Raw genomic sequence first — 6,816 nt, forward strand, 5'->3', positions numbered from 1 at the left:
TTTCGCGTTTTCGCGTTTTCGCCCTATATAATATGATGGGCGAAAACGCGAAAACGCGAAAACGCGAAATGGCCTTAACCGGCCACCATAGAAAACACCTTTAGAGTTGTTTGTTATACTCTAAAGACCGCTAAAAAATCAATAATCAATACATTCTGATGAATAGAAGTGGTAAAGTTATAATTTTGTATCAATTTTTATTGACATTTCTGCCTTTTTTGCAAGAGTTATCTCCCTTTTCAATGCAAATCTCCATAGGAATTTTAAATGGTGATTTTTTTAGTCTTCCTCAAGTTAGATTTTATGGGACTTTTTTCTGTGTATATTTGGGGTATAATGCTAAAGATTAAAACTTAAAAATCTTCTGTTGCAATTACTTTCGGGTTAGGGTCAAATTTATGCTAGATTGACTGGACTAAAGGGCAAATGATGTTAGTATACAGGGTAAAACAATCAAAAGTATGTAAGAATTAATTTCAGAAATAGACCGAGATATAAAAAGAATCCACAAATAGTTCATTCCACCACGCGATTGAATAATTATGACGTTTGTGGTTCAACGTGTTTTCTAATTCATAATAGAAATATATCATAATGACATGTAATATAACAATATTATACTGACGGGATCTTTTAAGGTATAGAAACACTAATTCAGGCCTGGTCGGAAAGAACATACAAAAAAAGTAGTACATATTTTTAACAAAATAGTTCGTACGCATAGCTGTATCTTTGCCAATTTCGGGTATATTTGGTTATTTGTGGTATCAAATGAAAGCTTAAATTGGGACGACTTGGGATCACTGTAGAACCCTTGTTGAGAGATCATTTAATTAAATTATAAAGAAGTATATGAATTTTGATTGAAGGGCACATTTGACCTGTTGTTCCAATCAGAAGTTCCCGTTTTTGTACTATCAAACTTGAGGGAACCAGTACGCTCTTAGGTAGCAATACACAGTTAGAAGTTTAGTTTCGCATTATGGCCCCTGTGAATTTTTTAAATATGAAAGTTTTTGTACAATAAAATTGATTTATAGATAATTGAAGACTAATATAGCCTTCTTAGTGGGTTTATATGAACATTTAGATTGATTTGAACATGTTTTATAGGCCATTTCAATGATTGACAGTCCGTATTTTCCTATCCGTACCGTTCATAGGTTCATAAATTATTGTAGTGTTTATCAACAAAGATTTTGCGCTCGATCTTTTCAACTCAATTTTATGGAAAAACGAGCAAGAAGACATATGATTTTTTTGGGACCACTTGATAGGTATAAAACTATGGATTCAGGAAAGGTATCACTGTAATTCATTGAAATTTTCCTTTAGACTAAATTTTGGAGACTTTTGTGACATGTTCACCCCCCTTTTTTGCTATATTTTGTATCTAAGAAATGCAAATTGTTGCCATGGTTACACCCAAAAGGGATTATATTTCACCCTTATGACCATTAGAAATCAAATCTATGGAAGATTCTCTTTCTACAAGTATATACATGCATAACACACATATAAAGCCTTCTTTGTTAGACAGGAGGGGAAAGAGGGCGTTTAAAAATTATGAGTGTCAATTTTAAGTTTTTTTCCTAACTGTGTATTGCTACCTTATATGCAATTAAAGGTATGCTGATTTTTGCAGCACAAGGAGGTCAGGATAAGGTACAGTTTTGGCATGAAATAACTGCCACTTTATTTGAACTCAAGACAAAAAAAACATTAATGCTTGAAATTGCAGAATTTTACATAGAAAGCAATGGGGCTATGCATTAATGGTTTTACACCTATTTAAAATGATAATTGCTACCCTGCTTGTGTTTTTAGAAGCAATTATTGCAGTCGGTCAAAATCTAGTCGTTATAATTGTGATCCATGGATTTTGAACGATAACTGAAGTTGATTATACAACTTTGGTACTTTTTTGTCGAAATTTTGGTGATACATTACCATTTTCCAAGTCTGACAAACTTAGTGTGTGGTACCTAGCTTTCTGAGACAAACCAAGGATCTTGTTGAAAACTGTTCCTACAAAACACGTACCGACACATGGTAGCATTCTTAATAAAATATCAATTGCAGTTATCGTCCTTTAATATTGATGATTGTAATTTTCTCAAGAACCTATTAAATAAAACATTTTTCGACAATTACATTTGAAAAGTACAAAAAATGATGAAAAAACCAACATGCAAATGATAGCATAATATCATAAACATCCTTCTGTAAGATAAAACTGCAAGAAGTCATTTGTAAAAATACCAAAGCATACAATATTTTGGTTGAGATTTAAAGTTTCATATCAAAAATTTAATTAACTTGCTCCTCATCTAATGAAATTTAACTGAAGGTGAAGGTGTCAACCTTTCTCTGATACAGTTAGACAATGGTGTTCTCCTGGATATACTGTGATTTTTCACAGCGGAGTAGAACATATGCATTGCTTCTGCCAGTTTGGGTGGTAAATTGCCTAAGTCCTATTGGGTTGTAAACTACCTAAGTCCTATCGGGTTGTAAATTACCTAGGAGGATGTCTAAGGAGAGGTAAAGGTAATATTTAATGGTAAGTAAGAACGAGAGAGTGAGTGAATGAGCTGGAGAGAGAGAGAGCGCGAGAGAAAATGAGAGGGGGAAGAGAGCGAGAAAAAATGAGAGGGAGTATAGAGCGAGAGAAAATGAGAGGGGGAAGAGAGCGAGAGAAGATGAGAGCGAGAGAAGATGAGAGGGGGAAGAGAGCGAGAGAAGAGAGAGCAAGAGAACAGAGAGCAAGAGAACAGAGCGAGAGAAGAGAGAGCAAGAGAACAGAGCGAGAGAAGAGAGAGCAAGAGAACAGAGCGAGAGAAGAGAGAGCAAGAGAACAGAGCGCGAGAAGCGAGCGAGAGAAGAGAGCGAAAGTGAATATGAGTGAAGAGAGCAAAAGTGAATGAGAGAAGAGAGCGAGTGTAAATCAGAGAGCGAAAGTGAATGAGAGTAAATGAGAGAAGACAGCAAAAGAGTGAAGGAGCGGGAGAGAGAGTGAGAGAGCGAGAGTGAATGAGCGGGAGAGAGAGCGAGAGTGAATAAGTGGGAGAGAGAGAGAGCGAGAGTGAATGAGCGGGAGAGAGAGCGCGAGAGTGAATGAGCGGGAGAGAGAGCGAGAGTGAATGAGTGGGAGAGAGCGAGAGTGAATGAGAGACAGAGAGAGAGATGATGTTACATTATTTGTTTTAGAGAGAGAAATTCTGTGTATACTTGTATAGGAATTCTAAAATCTCCCTGTAAATGCATTTCATAACCATTTTAGCAAGTTGTCTAGCTTGGAGATATACAAATTACTCTTGTTGATCCATGTTTATATACAAAAGTATTTTTTTTTTTATCAAATCACTCTCCTTTTTTAACATGTAGAAAAAAAAGGGGGACACAATTATCAATTATAGTTAATGTTTGGACCACTGTATTTATATTCAAGTAAGAATCTCTGATAAAAATAAGAACCAAATCAAAACTAGTAAAATTGAAAAAGTGTCATATCTGTCACTATTAGTATCCAGATGTAGTTTTCTTTGTTTGACGTTACTACCAGTCCAATTAAAGCTTGAATTCAGTGATACAGTGTTTTGACAACATGTGTTTTTCAATGTTAGAAGTAAAAGGAAATTAAGCCAAGCAGAAGTCAATATACCAAGTTAAGTGCTGTTATAGGTATAGAACCACTAATTCAGGCCCTTAAATTACAGAGTCACGTTATACGAACCAGATACACACAAAAAGTCGCATATACAAAACACACCACCAAAAACTGAAAGATAATACAAACACATTGACGGGATGTTTAAGTACCGAGCCACGTTGAATGGATATCGCATAAAACAATCCAACAGTTAAAGTAATGTTAATAATAGAACAAAGACAAATGAAAGAACAATATAACACGTTGTTAAGATGATAAACAACATCAGTACGCAGAATATATACATGAAGACCGTCATGTATTATTTGTGAATTTGATACGGAATATTTATCAACAAGGTCTTGGTACCTTCCGATGAACTTTTTAGAAAAAGGACGAAACGTACTTTGACACAGCCCTAGTTCATCAACTTTCTGCTTAGACACTGATGACGTTTTACAAAGTATGAATAGGAGGTGTAAACTCTTGAATATCGAATAAGTTGGAAAATATATATCCCATATGCAGGTGAAGTTGGTATATTGCTACTAAGGTGGGGGAAATTTATAATTTCAAATTTTTTTTAATCGTCTCGTTTGTCATAGATTCTGGTACTGAGATGACTGTGTAAGTCAAATTCCAGATATACGTCTAAAATGAGGCGAAGGAAGCCGTGTCTGTTGTTTCTGTAATTTCTAGTTCTGGGTGATATATTAATGGAACCCAATGAGAAAAGTTCGGATTGTTTATGGAAAGAACATCATCAATATATCTGAATGTGAAATTAAATAATCTGCCTTTTTTTATCCTCTTGTTTTTGACAAGTGTCTGCAGGCACTCCGATTCAGATGAAAATAAGAAAGAGGTCGGCAAGAAGAAGCACACAGTTTGTTCCCATAAGAATGCCGACAATGTCTTGGAAAAGTCTACCTTCAAACTCAACAAATATGTTGTCGATAAGAAACTCCAGTATACTGATCACTTGTTCTTCTGTGTAGCATGTTTTACCTTTTTGTTTGTCACTATTAACGAAAGATGCCTTATGATATCCCAAAGTAATATAATTAAAGGGTATGCTACCATTTTAATGTTGAAAGGCATTGTTGATTATTTCTTTCAGGCGATTTTTTAAGTTCACATGGGGACTGTTGGTATACAGGGTTGAACAACTTGTGAATGCGACGTTTGATAGTTTTAACCCATTCTGACAAAGTTTCCAGTTCAACTTCTTCTCGGTTATCCCATGCTCTGGCGTAGTCCTCAATGGAATCCATAATTATTTTGAAGTTATGCTTCCAATTGATGTGTCGGGGTTCTCCATCCCTTAGCATTCGGATAATGCAAGTATTATTTGTTATTGTAGTATTAAGCTATTATTTAAAAAAAAATGTATATAAAAATAATTAAGGTATTATATTATTGCCGATGAGACAAGATATCAGACAACTGTCTTTTAGAACAAAATGATGTAGATGTTATAACGAAAGATCACCTTACGACCTTCATTTGTTCCATTTGTTTACAACTTTGTATTTTGTTAGTCTTATGGACTCCCGTTTTGGAATTTACCTGTGAGTTCGGTATATTTCTTTTACTTTTTAATTAAAACAATCATCATCTGTTTCAAAATTCTTTTTTTAAGCTATCTTCAATTTACAGTAAAAAGTAGAAAAAACATACATTTTCTTAAAATGTCCTGTAACAAGTCAGGAAAATGGCAGTTGTTATCTTATAGTTCGTTTCAGTGTGTGTTGCATTTCTTAAAATGTCCTGTAACAAGTCAGGAAAATGGCAGTTGTTATCTTATAGTTCGTTTCAGTGTGTGTTGCATTTCTTAAAATGTCCTGTAACAAGTCAGGAAAATGGCAGTTGTTATCTTATAGTTCGTTTCCGTTTGTGTTGCATTGTTGTTATCTTATAGTTCGTTTCCGTTTGTGTTGCATTGTTGTTATCTCATAGTTCGTTTCCGTTTGTTTTGCATTGTTGTTATCTTATAGTTCGTTTCAGTGTGTGTTGCATTGTCGTTTCTTTTTTATTTGTTGCAGTGTTTCTGTTGTTTTGTTGTTTTCCTCTTTTATTTGATGTGTGTCCATCGGTTTTGGTTTGTAATCTGGAGATTTGTTTTCTTTCAATCGATTTATAACTTTCGAACATCGGTATACTACTGTTGCCTTATTTGTATTCATGTCATGTGTTTGAGCTTCTGATTTTGCTATTTGAAAAAAAAAGACGTTTCGTTATGAAATATCCTTTGAGTGGTTAGCATGTCGAATTGTACCATTGTATTGCTTATTCATGTTTTTCTCTGTCCTGAATGTTCTAACATTTATTTGTACTGTACTCCTGTCATGTAATGTTTTTTTTTTTCACATGTATACCAAGTAGAATTGGAGTTATGCTAAAAGAGTTTACAGTGCTGTACTTTACCAATTGCAAATAATGACCATAATCAAATGTTGATGGATTAATAATAATAAGATTGAGAGAATCATACAAACTATTTTTTCTTTCTAAATGTAGACCCTCATTTTTGAGAGTTTCTTACATTCTACCTCGAAGATACAAATTTCTGGTTTCGGGTTGCAATAATTCTTTTTTTGTGACGAACCTCACTGAATCTACCAGGAAATAAAATGAAGAGGATATTATCAAAATGCTGGATCTTTTAATCGACAATGTATTTGTTGAGTTTGGAGGATTGATATTTCAACAAACAGTCGCTATTCTAAAAGTAAACTCACAAAAATTCTGAACTCCGAGGAAAATTCAATCGGAAAGTCCCCAATCACATGGCAAAGCACACGAAAACGAATGGACAACAATAAGAGGTACTAATTGTGCACCCCTACTGGCAGTTTTGTAATTGTACTCGTATGAAGCGGAACTCATTCAGAATAAAAAACAAAATAAAGAGCATCTTGCAAAGTTCTTTAATTTTACTTTCAGGTACATTGATGATGTTCTATCACAGTGACTGAATAACCCATATTGCAGCCAATACTTACTTCTCATATATTCCAGTGAACTTGAAATTAAGGGTATATATACTATTTATACTAGAAGTTCTGCTCCATACATTGGTCTTTTCTTCAATATTGACACAGGTGGACGACACTAAACTCTATGACAAACAGCACGATTTCAACTTCCCAATTACCAATTTT

The sequence above is a fragment of the Mytilus trossulus genome, chromosome 6 (assembly GCF_036588685.1).
Source record: "Mytilus trossulus isolate FHL-02 chromosome 6, PNRI_Mtr1.1.1.hap1, whole genome shotgun sequence".
Lineage (NCBI taxonomy): Eukaryota > Metazoa > Mollusca > Bivalvia > Mytilida > Mytilidae > Mytilus > Mytilus trossulus.